The sequence below is a fragment of the Mytilus californianus genome, unplaced genomic scaffold (assembly GCF_021869535.1).
Source record: "Mytilus californianus isolate M0D057914Y unplaced genomic scaffold, xbMytCali1.0.p SCAF_1, whole genome shotgun sequence".
Lineage (NCBI taxonomy): Eukaryota > Metazoa > Mollusca > Bivalvia > Mytilida > Mytilidae > Mytilus > Mytilus californianus.
Window position 1 is genome coordinate 10,339,533 of NW_026262581.1, and position 13,609 is coordinate 10,353,141.

At 33.0% G+C, this 13,609-nt stretch overlaps 2 long non-coding RNA genes across 2 annotated transcripts in view; one reads left to right on the top strand and one right to left on the bottom strand.

Moving 5' to 3' along the window:
• Positions 1 to 13,609, bottom strand: part of LOC127699971 (uncharacterized) — a 200,884-nt gene that overhangs the window by 20,352 nt on the left and 166,923 nt on the right. The gene's annotated exons all lie outside the window — the stretch shown is intronic.
• LOC127699929 (uncharacterized) overlaps positions 1 to 13,609 on the top strand; it is a 47,044-nt gene that overhangs the window by 1,205 nt on the left and 32,230 nt on the right. The gene's annotated exons all lie outside the window — the stretch shown is intronic.

The window sequence follows — 13,609 nt, forward strand, 5'->3', positions numbered from 1 at the left end:
AGACCAGTAAAAATATCTGCAAATGTTGCATCTTTTTTTTTTACAAAAAAATCCATATGAAAGATTTGACACCATATTTTAAATTCTATTATTAAATAGATTAAGTTAGCACTATGGTAAATTTAAATGGGTAATTATGGTTGCAAATTCCATTGGAAATTTGAATTGAGATTATGACCATATCTTGAGGGAAAGAATTTTTTGGGGGAAAAGGGGTGGGGGGAAAGGGGGGGGGGGGGGGGGTAAAAAGAAATTGTGGGGGGGGGGGGGGTCAATTTTTTCTCATTCAGATTTCAGAAATTAAAAAGAATTATTCTTCAAATATTATTTTTTTTTTTCAAATTTCAAATAATGAAAAATTTCAAGAAGTAATCTTTAATTGCACAGTATGGCGCATTAGATTTGTAAAATCTTTGACCACATTTATTTATTTGTTATGCCAAATCTGACCGTGTATTTAGATTTTTAATTTTGGGTCCAGTTTTCAAATTGGTCTACATTAAGGTCCAAAATGTCCAAAATTAAACTTAGTTTGATTTTAACAAAAATTGAATACATGGGGTTCTTTGATATGCTGAATCTAAACATGTATTTAAATTTTTGATTTCGGGCCCAGTTTTCAAGTTGGTCCTAATTGGGGGTCCAAAATTAAACTTTGTTTGATTTCAACAAAAATTGAATATATAGGGTTCTTTGATATGCTAAATCTAACCATGTATTTAGATTTTTTATTTGTGGGCCCCGCTATCAAATTGGTTCATATTGAGGTCAAAAGGGTCCAAAATTAAACTTTGTTTTATTTCATCAAAAATTGAATTATTGGGGTTCTTTGATATGCCAAATCTAACCGTGTATTTAGATTTTTAATTTTGGGTTCTGTTTTTTAAATTGGTCTACATTAAGGTCCAAAGGGTCAAAAATTAAACTTAATTTGATTTTAACAAAAAATGAATTCTTGGGGTTCTTTGATATGCTGAATCTAAACATGTGTTTAGATTTTTGATTATGAGCCCAGTTTTCAAGTTGGTCCAAGTTGGGGTCCAAATTAAACTTTGTTTGATTTCAACAAAAATTGAATATATGGGGTTCTTTGATATGCTGTATCTAACCATGTATTTTGATTTTTGGACCCCGTTATCAAATTGGTCTACATTTAGGTCAAAAGGGTCCAAAATTAAACTTTGATTTATTTCATCAAAAATTGAATTATTGGGGTTCTTTGATATGCCAAAATCTAACCGTGTATTTAGATTTTTAATTTTGGGTCCAGTTTTCAAATTGGTCTACATTAAGGTCCAAAGGGTCCAAAATTAAACTTAAGTTTGATTTTAACAAAAATTGAATATATGGGGTTCTTTGATATGCTGAATCTAAACATGTATTTAGATTTTTGATTTTGGGCCCAGTTTTCAAGTTGGTCCAAATTGGGGTCCAAAATTAAACTTTGTTTGATTTCAACAAAAATTGAATATATGGGGTCCTTTGATATGCTGAATCTAACCATGTATTTTGATTTTTGGGCCCCGTTATCAAATTGGTTCACATTGAGGTCAAAAGGGTCCAAATTTAAACTTTGTTTGATTTCATAAAAAATTGAATTCTTTGGATTCTTTGATATGCTGAATCTTGGATTTTGGATATTGGACCATAATAGGTAAATTAAAAAAAATTAAGTTCTTAGACCACATTCATTCTGTGTCAGAAACCTATGCTGTGTCAAATATTTAATCACAATCCAAATTCAGAGCTGTATCAAGCTTGAATGTTGTGTCCATACTTGCCCCAACTGTTCAGGGATTGACCTCTGCGGTCGTATCAAGCTGCGCCCAGCGGAGCATTTTATTGATCACATGTAAATGGTCAAGATCCCCACCCTGAAACCATATATATTCTTGTATGGGATAATAAAACAAATAAAATGAAATATAGGGGAAGTCCAAGGGGGTAACCCCCACCCCCCTTCTTTTTATACGACCGCAAAAGTTAAAATGTTTTTGGTCGTATATTGGTATCACGTTGTCGTCGTCGTCGTCAGCGTTGTCCTAGGACAGATGGTTTCCGGATAATAACTTTAGTATAAGTAAATAGAAATCAATAAAATTATAAAACACAAAAAGGAAGGTTGGGATTAATTTTGGGGGTTATTGTACTATAGGTTTAGGAATTAGGGGCCAAAAAAAGGGGCCCAAATAAGCATTTTTGCAGTTTCCAAACAATAACTTGTGTTCAAGTGTATGAATCTCTCTGAAATAGTACCACAAGTTTCCATACAACAAAGGGATGGTTAGGGAAGGGGGGGGGGGGGGGGTTATGGCTCAAACCATTTAACAATTAGGGGCAAAAAAGGGGGATATCAAGGGTTTTTCTGGTTAAAGGACAATTTAGACAATTTAAAAGTAGTGTAAGGGAAGTAATCCAAATCAATTTTAAAGAATAATGTTTGATTACCTCCCTTACACTGCTTGTAAATTATGTATTAAGAAATGATGATTGTCTTGAGATGATTAGCTGTAAATTTATTTTTAGAAGTTACTATTAATAAATATTAATTTTAACCATGACTGTATGTCATTTTATATTTTAATATTTTATGATGTATTTAAATGAGTAGTTATGGTTGCAAACTCCATTAGAAATTTGAATTGAGATTATTTTTGGAATAAGGTAAAGGGTGTCAGAAACCTAGTATGTGTCAAATATTTAATTACAATCCAAATTCAGACCTGTATCGAGCGCGAATATTGTGTCCATTTTTGCCCCAACTGTTCAGGGTTGGACCTCTGCGGTCGTATCAATCTGCGCTCAGCGAAGCATTTTATTGAAAACTTGTAAATGGTCGAGATCCCCACTCCAAAACCATATATATTCTATGGGACAATGAAACAAATCAAATGAAATTTAGGGGAAATCCCCTGGGGTGACCCCCACTCCCTTCTTTTTAAAAACTTGTAAACGGTCAAGATCCCCACCCCGAAACCATATATATTCTTGTATGGGACAATAAAACAAATCAAATGAAATAAAAGGCGAGTCCCCTGGGGTCACCCCCACCCCTCCTGTTTAAGAACTTGTAAACGGTTGAGATCCCCACCCCTAAACCATATATATTCTTGTATGTGACAAAAAAAACAAATCATATGAAATAAAGGGTGAGTCCCCTGGGGATCACACACCCCCTTTTGAGAACTTGTAAACGGTCTAGATCTCCAACCCTTAACAACCATATATATTCCTGTTCGTCATTTCAAGAAGATTTGAATGACATACAGGGTCAACCCATAGGCGTCACTTATGCATATCACAAACCAATTTGTACTGGACTTTGCCCAATGTCAGGCGACCATGGGAATGACGAATTATTGGAGCTTCGTTTGGGAGACTTCGTAACAGCATCCTGTTACAATTATTTCTTGTTACTGATAAGTTTTATAGATTTTGAAAAGACATTGTATGAATGATAAATAAGATTTTGGATTTTTTCCTTCTTTTCTTTGATGAATTGTTTGAAGAATTTTGTGGCAAGTTTGTTTGTTATTCTGTAAAAACTAATCTTTTGAATGCTATATATTTTTTTTTGAAGAAGTGAACTCCTTTAAAAACTAAGCTTATATTGTTTATTAATAAACATATATTTAGATTTCTGATTTTGGGCCCAGTTTTCAAGTTGGTCCAAATTGGGGTCCAAAATTAAACTTTGTTTGATTTCAACAAAAATTGAATATATGGGGTCCTTTGATATGCTGAATCTAACCATGTATTTTGATTTTTGGGCCCCGTTATCAAATTGGTTCACATTGAGGTCAAAAGGGTCCAAATTTAAACTTTGTTTGATTTCATAAAAAATTGAATTCTTTGGATTCTTTGATATGCTGAATCTTGGATTTTGGATATTGGACCATAATAGGTAAATTAAAAAAAATTAAGTTCTTAGACCACATTCATTCTGTGTCAGAAACCTATGCTGTGTCAAATATTTAATCACAATCCAAATTCAGAGCTGTATCAAGCTTGAATGTTGTGTCCATACTTGCCCCAACTGTTCAGGGATTGACCTCTGCGGTCGTATCAAGCTGCGCCCAGCGGAGCATTTTATTGATCACATGTAAATGGTCAAGATCCCCACCCTGAAACCATATATATTCTTGTATGGGATAATAAAACAAATAAAATGAAATATAGGGGAAGTCCAAGGGGGTAACCCCCACCCCCCTTCTTTTTATACGACCGCAAAAGTTAAAATGTTTTTGGTCGTATATTGGTATCACGTTGTCGTCGTCGTCGTCAGCGTTGTCCTAGGACAGATGGTTTCCGGATAATAACTTTAGTATAAGTAAATAGAAATCAATAAAATTATAAAACACAAAAAGGAAGGTTGGGATTAATTTTGGGGGTTATTGTACTATAGGTTTAGGAATTAGGGGCCAAAAAAAGGGGCCCAAATAAGCATTTTTGCATTTTCCAAACAATAACTTGTGTTCAAGTGTATGAATCTCTCTGAAATAATACCACAAGTTTCCATACAACAAAGGGATGGTTAGGGAAGGGGGGGGGGGGGGGTTATGGCTCAAACCATTTAACAATTAGGGGCAAAAAAGGGGGATATCAAGGGTTTTTCTGGTTAAAGGACAATTTAGACAATTTAAAAGTAGTGTAAGGGAAGTAATCCAAATCAATTTTAAAGAATAATGTTTGATTACCTCCCTTACACTGCTTGTAAATTATGTATTAAGAAATGATGATTGTCTTGAGATGATTAGCTGTAAATTTATTTTTAGAAGTTACTATTAATAAATATTAATTTTAACCATGACTGTATGTCATTTTATATTTTAATATTTTATGATGTATTTAAATGAGTAGTTATGGTTGCAAACTCCATTAGAAATTTGAATTGAGATTATTTTTGGAATAAGGGAAAGGGTGTCAGAAACCTAGTATGTGTCAAATATTTAATTACAATCCAAATTCAGACCTGTATCGAACGCGAATATTGTGTCCATTTTTGCCCCAACTGTTCAGGGTTGGACCTCTGCGGTCGTATCCATCTGCGCTCAGCGAAGCATTTTATTGAAAACTTGTAAATGGTCGAGATCCCCACTCCAAAACCATATATATTCTATGGGACAATGAAACAAATCAAATGAAATTTAGGGGAAATCCCCTGGGGTGACCCCCACTCCCTTCTTTTTAAAAACTTGTAAACGGTCAAGATCCCCACCCCGAAACCATATATATTCTTGTATGGGACAATAAAACAAATCAAATGAAATAAAAGGCGAGTCCCCTGGGGTCACCCCCACCCCTCCTGTTTAAGAACTTGTAAACGGTTGAGATCCCCACCCCTAAACCATATATATTCTTGTATGTGACAAAAAAACAAATCATATGAAATAAAGGGTGAGTCCCCTGGGGATCACACACCCCCTTTTGAGAACTTGTAAACGGTCTAGATCTCCAACCCTTAACAACCATATATATTCCTGTTCGTCATTTCAAGAAGATTTGAATGACATACAGGGTCAACCCATAGGCGTCACTTATGCATATCACAAACCAATTTGTACTGGACTTTGCCCAATGTCAGGCGACCATGGGAATGACGAATTATTGGAGCTTCGTTTGGGAGACTTCGTAACAGCATCCTGTTACAATTATTTCTTGTTACTGATAAGTTTTATAAATTTTGAAAAGACATTGTATGAATGATAAATAAGATTTTGGATTTTTTCCTTCTTTTCTTTGATGAATTGTTTGAAGAATTTTGTGGCAAGTTTGTTTGTTATTCTGTAAAAACTAATTTTTTGAATGCTATATATTTTTTTTTGAAGAAGTGAACTCCTTTAAAAACTAAGCTTATATTGTTTATTAATAAACATATATTTAGATTTCTGATTTTGGGCCCAGTTTTCGAGTTGGTCCAAATTGGGGTCCAAAATTAAACTGTGTTTGATTTCAACATAAATTGAATAAATATAGGGTTCTTTGAAATGCTTAATCTAAACCTGTATTTCTGTTCATTATTAATAAGATAATACCACACTGAGGACCAAAGGGTCCTAAATTAAACTTTTATTAAATTCTTTGGTTCTTTTATATGCTGATTCTAACAATGTTTGAGTGTTAAATCATATCTAATTTTAGAGAACTAAGTCATCACTGGTTGTTGTTATTATATTATTGATTATAATTTGAAAAATTGCATCATATCTTATTTTAGAAATATTTTATCCAGTTTGAGTTACTTCCCTTTGCACAGAAAATATTATGGATAAAATTAATCTGTGTTTCATTTCAACATAAATTAAATATATATAGGGTTCTTTCAAATGCTGAATCTAAACCTGTATTTAAATATTAGATTTTTGGGCCCAGTTTTCAAGTTGGTCCAAATCAGGATCCAAAATTAAACTTTGTTTGATTCAACAAAAATTGAATTTATGGGGTTCTTTGAAATGCTGAATCTAACCATGTATTGAGAGAACTTGGATTGTGGGCTCCTTTATCAAATTGGTCCACATTGAGGTCCAAAGGGTCCTAAATTAAATTTTTGTCTGATTTCATCAAAAATTGAATTCTTGGGTTTCTTGGATATGCTGATTCTAATATGTACTTAGATTTTGGATATTGGACCATAATAGGTAATTGTCCAATTTCAAATATTTCAGTTCTTTGACCACATTCATTTTGTGTCACAAACCTATGCTGTGTCAAATATTCAATCACAATCCAAATTCAGAGCTGTTTTAAGCTTAAATGTAGTGTCCATACTTGCTCAACTGTTCAGGGTTCGACCTCTGCAGGAAAATCTGGTTTGCTGTCACTCTGACAGCCTCTTGTTAACAATAAATGTGTAATGAACTGCCTTTGATATGCAGTATTTACCGCTTGCACAGTGATGTAACACTGTTTTTTTTAACCTCGTTAGTTTCGTATATGCAAAGCAGTAAACAGGTAAAGGGGCCCTGTACGGGTTATTTGCTGGATAAAATTCCTCAACCATATATAAATCCCCTGTAATGTTTAACATAAATGCAAATCACCCCAAGCCGATTTGCGAGAGTACACATTGGATGGTCTTTCAAGTAAATTAGCAGGCGTTATTGTTTTTAAAATTCACCCCAAATGTAATCTATGGACAATGCTTAAAATCCAATCAATAATTAACACCTTTTGGGATAGAGTGGTCATGATTTTACAACAATTACCTGTTTGACATTTTATGACCTCGAGGCATAAAATAGAACATGGGAAACTTCACCTGTGTACACATCGAGGGTTATTTTAAAGTAAAGCTCCATCATATAAACACGAAAGAAACTGTTTTAAAACTTTATTTTAATAACACAAAATGAATATATAACGAAAATAATGATGCATTCAAGAAAAATATACTTACCAAATTACCGTTTCCGGTCAAAAATCTTGTCAGTTTGAACTAAGCATATCTAGCCGGCAATTATTTTCTATGCAATTAACCGAAAGGCCACTTGTAAGGCTATGCATATAACCGGATAATTTAACATTAGACGAATGGGAAATGGTTTTGTGCAGGAGAAAATTATGCAATTAACCGAATTATGCTATTAAGGGGTATGCGATTAAGTGGAGTCGACTGCATTAATTGATTTTGGCTTTTAACAAGCTTTCAATAACTGTGAGTACTCTCAAATCTTACTCTAGTGTTTTACAAATTTGGGTAGTGTCACTTTTATGGTTCTTGAGTTATGTCCCTTTATAATGTTGTATGCAAACGGGGGCATCATCAGTGTCCATGGGGACACATTCTCCATTTATTTAAGATCTTTGATCACATTTAAACCTTTATATTATGTCAAAAATATGATCATAATCCAAATTCAGACAGTATCAAGCTTGAATATTGTGTCAAAATTTGCCTCAGTCAGTAGGACATTCAACTTCATTTGGTGTATGGAATGAAGTAAAGGTACATATATATATAGATCTCTGCTTGGCAGGGTTCATCTGATTAAGACCTATTTTTAAGCTTTCATGATTGTGTCTGTATTGCAGATACTTCAAGCTGCAGGTCAACCATTTTTATACGACTGCAAAAATTAAAAAAAATTTGGTCGTATATTGGTATCACGTCGTTGTCGTCGTCATCAGCGTCGTCCGAAGACAGATGGTTTCCAGATAATAACTTTAGTATAAGTAAATAGAAATCAATAAAATTTTAACACAAGGTTTATAACCACTAAAGGAAGGTTTGGATTGATTGTGGGGGTTATGGTCCCAACTGTTTAGGAAATAGGCGCCAAAAAAGGAGCCCAAATAAGCATTTTTGTAGTTTCCAATGTTTGATTACCTCCCTTACACTGCTTGTAAATTATGTATTAAGAAATGATGATTGTCTTGAGGTGATTAGCTGTCAATGTATTTTAAGCAGTTACTATTAATTAATATTAATTTTAGCATAACTATGTATGTCATTTTATATTTTAAATCTTTTGTGATGTATTTAAATGGGTAATTATGGTTGCAAACTCCATTAGAAATTTGAATTGAGATACTGACCATATCTTGAGGGAAAGAATTTTTTTTGGAATAAGGGAAAGGGGGGAGGTGAAAAAAAATTGGAGGGGGGGACAATTTTTCTCATTTCAGATTTCAGAAATTAAAAGAAAATTTCTTCAAATATTTTTTTTTTGGGGTTAATATGCAACAGCATGGTGTAATGCACAAAAGCAAAAAACCATGGTAAAAAATTTTTTTTTTGGGGGGGGGGGGGTCAATTCGCAACAGCATAGTGTATTGCACAAAACCAAAAATTGAATATAAATTCAAATCATATAACCAATTTGAAGTTCTTTGACTACAGTTATTCTATGTCAGAAACCTATTATATGTCAAAAATTTAATTACAATCCAAATTCAGACCTGTATCAAGCGAGAATATTGTGTCCATTTTGGCCCCAACTTTTCAGGGTTGGACATCTGCGGTCGTATCCAGCTGCGCTCAGCGAAGCAATTTATTGCCTTTAAAATTATTGAAAGATATACATTTCAGTCTTGCAGATTTTTCTGACCTTGACCTCATTTTTAGGGTTCATTGCTTTATGTTAAATTTTCTTGATTAGGTCAGTTTCTTACATACTTAATATATAATCAGAGTATGGAATGATTGTAACGAGTGTAAAGCTGCCTTGCATGGTTCATCTGACCTTGACCTCATTTACATGGATCATAGATAATTAAAGTTAATTTTATGTGAGACTGAAACTTGTATTTAAAAACATTTATCTTTTGACTTTCCAATATAAATTCAGTCATGATCTGTCACCAGTGTAGCATGATAACAATGAGTACTATTTATACATTTGTTGCCCATAATCCCCAAAATTGATGTTATTCAAATGTATGGTTAAGCAATATAGTAAAAACATGATATATATTTCAGAGTCTGCTCAAGCTTCACATACAATCAATACTGCTACCGAAGCAGGTGCACCAAATGACACTACTTTTACCGCATCAGATGCACCAAATGTCACTACTGCCATCCCATTTGGTCCAGATATAGGTAAGAAATATGAATGTTTGATACTGTAAAGTGCAAAAGTTTTTGCCAGCAGAAAACATACTAATACATCCACATGATGTGGTCTCTAGTGAATACCCTATCTGTTTATGCCCCTGCAACTTAAAGTTGGGGGGCATATTGTTTTACCCCTGTCCGTCCGTCCGTCCTCCCGTCTGTCCGTTCTGTACATCCGTATGTCCGTCCCATTATGTGTATATAGTTATTCAGCTCAACTCCTCCTACAGTTTGAATCTTAGGAAGTTTTCACTTTGCTGGCTGTTTGTACATATATCGAAGGTGTACATGTGGTCAGGGTTTTGATTTTTATTCATATTTTCTCTTTTGGGAGATAGTTGAACTTTGTCATTTTTTGGAGTATTTACACTACAAAAGTCAAAAAGTCTGAAAAGACCAGTTTTTGTCTGAATTTGCATGAATTTTTACTCAACATTCTTAATTTGTTTGAATAATTTTTAAAAATTCTTGACATAGTATGAATTTGTCTAATAAGGTTCTTGATTTTTCTTGACAAGTGTCTTGACAGTATGAACATTGTCTTAAAATTTCTCGACTTTTCCTGTATCATCTGATAAGAGTCTGGATTAGTCTCGACCAATTCTTGACTGTCTTAAATTTGTCTCGATCTGTCTTGACATATTCTTGACATTCTTAATAATGTCTGAATATGTCTTGACACATTCTTGACAGTCTTAAATATGTCTTGACACTATCTCAACAGTATAAATTTCGCCTGAAATGTGAACAGACTTATTCTGCACTGTTTATGACATTCTATTGCTATTATATACTCCTTTTTATTATGGCTAAACTAAACTTTGAAGAATCAAGGATTAATTTGGTATAGTAAGATACCCTTTTGGTGCAACTAAGTTGATTACCCTGAATAATCCCCCATGTAGTTTAATTTTGATTTATTTTTATTAAACATTTAAGTAATTATTTTCACTTGGAATATAAGTCGAAGGTATTGACAAACAGCATTTAGAATTTTGCCGTTCGCAAAACTGCCAGTCAAATTTGCTTTACTAAAAATGGTGTCTTGTATCTCTTTTGGACCCCACAATTCATCTTTTGGGTTTGTGTGGCTAAAAAAAGAGGGGGGGGGGGGAAGGGGCTTTCGTTTAGGTCAAAGAATTTGTTCCCATCTTATTCATTTTTTAGAACAACCCAAAAACATTTTTTATTCAAATTTGAGTGTTGAATTTTATAATTTTTTATCAAAAATATATATTTGTGATAACTCCTTCCTGAAAAGAAAAAAATGTTAAGATCTTTATTATGCATGTCTGTTTGAGAACCATTTCATAAGACCGATGATTTCTATAGAAATCATTGATGGGACCCATTATAAATACTTTTTTATTATTATTCCTGGAGTAGATAATAATTTTCTTTTAATCTTTGGGAATTATTCAATTTGTTTTTATGTTAAAATAATTAACTTCATAATTTTGATGAAGAAAATCCATTTTTTTCATCAAAATGATGATTTTCATTTTCATCTATCAACAAACTTTTTAAATTGTAGTGGCATGGTCGGTCAACTGATAAGGTACAGGTAAAGCAATAACTTCTATTTGACAGTTGCGTGTACTCTGGGGTGTGGAATACCTTAATTTTATGGGGAACATCCTGTCCATGTGTAATACTTAATATATTCAAAAGATGACATTACACAAATTTTTCTTCTGTTAAATGAATGATTTGTATATCATCATAATTTGCTATTTATATAAACCACATTTTTGTATAATAATTATTTACCATATCAACATTGAATATTATGAATGTAGAATGAAATATGTCTACAGTATGATTGGTTTGAATCATTTAATTTATAAGATTTAGGAATCGAAATTTGTAATTATTTAAAAACCCACATTGAAATTGTTTTATATCAACACACCCATATTTGAATTATTTTATACTTTAGATTTCATAGCCATATTTGCATTTGTAAAAATATTTATATACCCAAATTTTCAATTATTTTACATGCGCAACTTTTATTTTTGTTGTAAAGAAGTGTAACTTGAAACAACAGTATATCATATAAAGAGAAATAAAGATTAAAGTTATATCATGAATATTGGTCATGATTTGTAAAACTCAGAACTGTCAAGTAAATTTAAGACTAGATTCAAAATGTTCAGAATATGTCAAGCCATACTGAGAAAAAATAAGAATGTGGAGAATATGTCGAGAAATTTCAAGACAGTATTCAAATGTCAAGAATTTGTCAAGAAATTTTAAGACTATATTCAGAATGTCGAGAATATGTCGAGTAAATTTCATACAAATTTAATATAAATGAGAATTTGTCAAGAAAAATTAAGACACAAGTCATACTTTTGGAGAATGTCGAGTAAAAGTTCATGCAAATTAAGACAAAAACTGGTCTTTTCAGACTTTTAGACTTTTGTAGTGTTACTTGCATAAGAGGAGCGTTTCCAGATAAATCCTCCTACAGTTTGAATACTAGTAAGTTTTCACTTTGCTGGCTGTTTGTACATATATTGAAGGTGTGCATGTGGTCAGGGTTTTGATATTTGACGAGCCTGCGACTTTTGTCGCAGAAAGCTCGACATCGGGATAGTGATCTGGCCATGGCGGCGGCGTTAGCTAACTTCTTAAAAGCTTTATATTTTAGAATCTAGAAGACCTGGATGCTTCATACTTTGTATATAGATGCCTTATGTTACGAAGTTTCCGTCTGTCATATGTCCATTGTCCTTGACCTCGATTACTATATTTGGTGTATGGAATGATTGTAAGGTGTACATGTCCAACTGGTAGGTGTCATCTGACCTTGACCTCATTTTCATGGTTCAGTGGTCAAAGTTAAATTTTTGAGTTTTGGTCTTTTTCTAATACTATATGCAATAGGTCAACTATAAATGGTGTATGGAAATATTTTATGATGTACATGTCAGTCTCACAGGTTTTATTTGACCTTGACCTCACTTTCACGGTTCATTTATTGATGTTAAGTTTTTATACGCCTGTTTACGGGCGTATTATGGTATACCGTTGACCGTCTGTCCATCCGTCTGTCCATCCGTCGTCAACATGTCGGACAGTAACTCAAAAACGCTTTAACCAATTTGCATAAAACTTTGGTGAATTGATTAAATCTATTGACGTGAGCTTCCTTTTGTTTTTTATAAATTTCAGATTTTTCGTTTCCGAGTTATGGGGTTTTATTCATTAAAAAAAGGGGGATTTTCCAGTTTTCGGAAAATAACTCAAGAATACTTTCACCAACATGCAAGAAATTTTGGTGAATTGTTTATATCTATTGATTTGAGCTCCCTTTAGAATTTTATAAATTTTACATTTTACATTTCTTAGTTATGGGGTTTTATTCATTAAAAAAGGGGGGATTTTCCATTTTTTTTGGACAATAACTCAAAAATGCTGTCAGCAATTCTCATGAAACTTTGATGAATTGTTTATATCTATTGATGTAAGCTCCCTTTTGATTTTCATAAATTTCTAATATGACATTGAGAATTAATTGAACTTTATTTGTTTATAGTCTGACAACAGATTTACTAAGTATTGCGCAATGTATTGCACAACAGCAAGAAATCTTTAATAAATTCAATTCATATAACCAATTTCAACTTCTTTGACTACATTTATTCAGAAACCTATAATATGTCAAATATTTAATTACAATCCAAATTCAGACCTGTATCAAGCTTGAATATTGTGTCCATTTTTGCCCCAACTGTTCAGGGTTGGACCTCTGCGGGCGAATCCAGCTGCGCTCAGCGAAGCAGTTTATTGTGTTTTGGTCTGTTTTTCTTCAACTATAAGCAATAGATCAACTATATTTGATGTATGGAAGGATTGTAAGGTGTATATGTCTGTCTGGCAGGTATCATCTGACCTAGACCTCATTTTCATGGTTCATTGGTCAATGTTAAGTTTTCATGGTTAAGTTTGTTTCTTAGATACTATAAGCAATAGGTCAACTATATTTAATAGATATAGGAAGATGTGCTATGAGTGCCAATGAGACAACTCTCCATCCAAGTTACA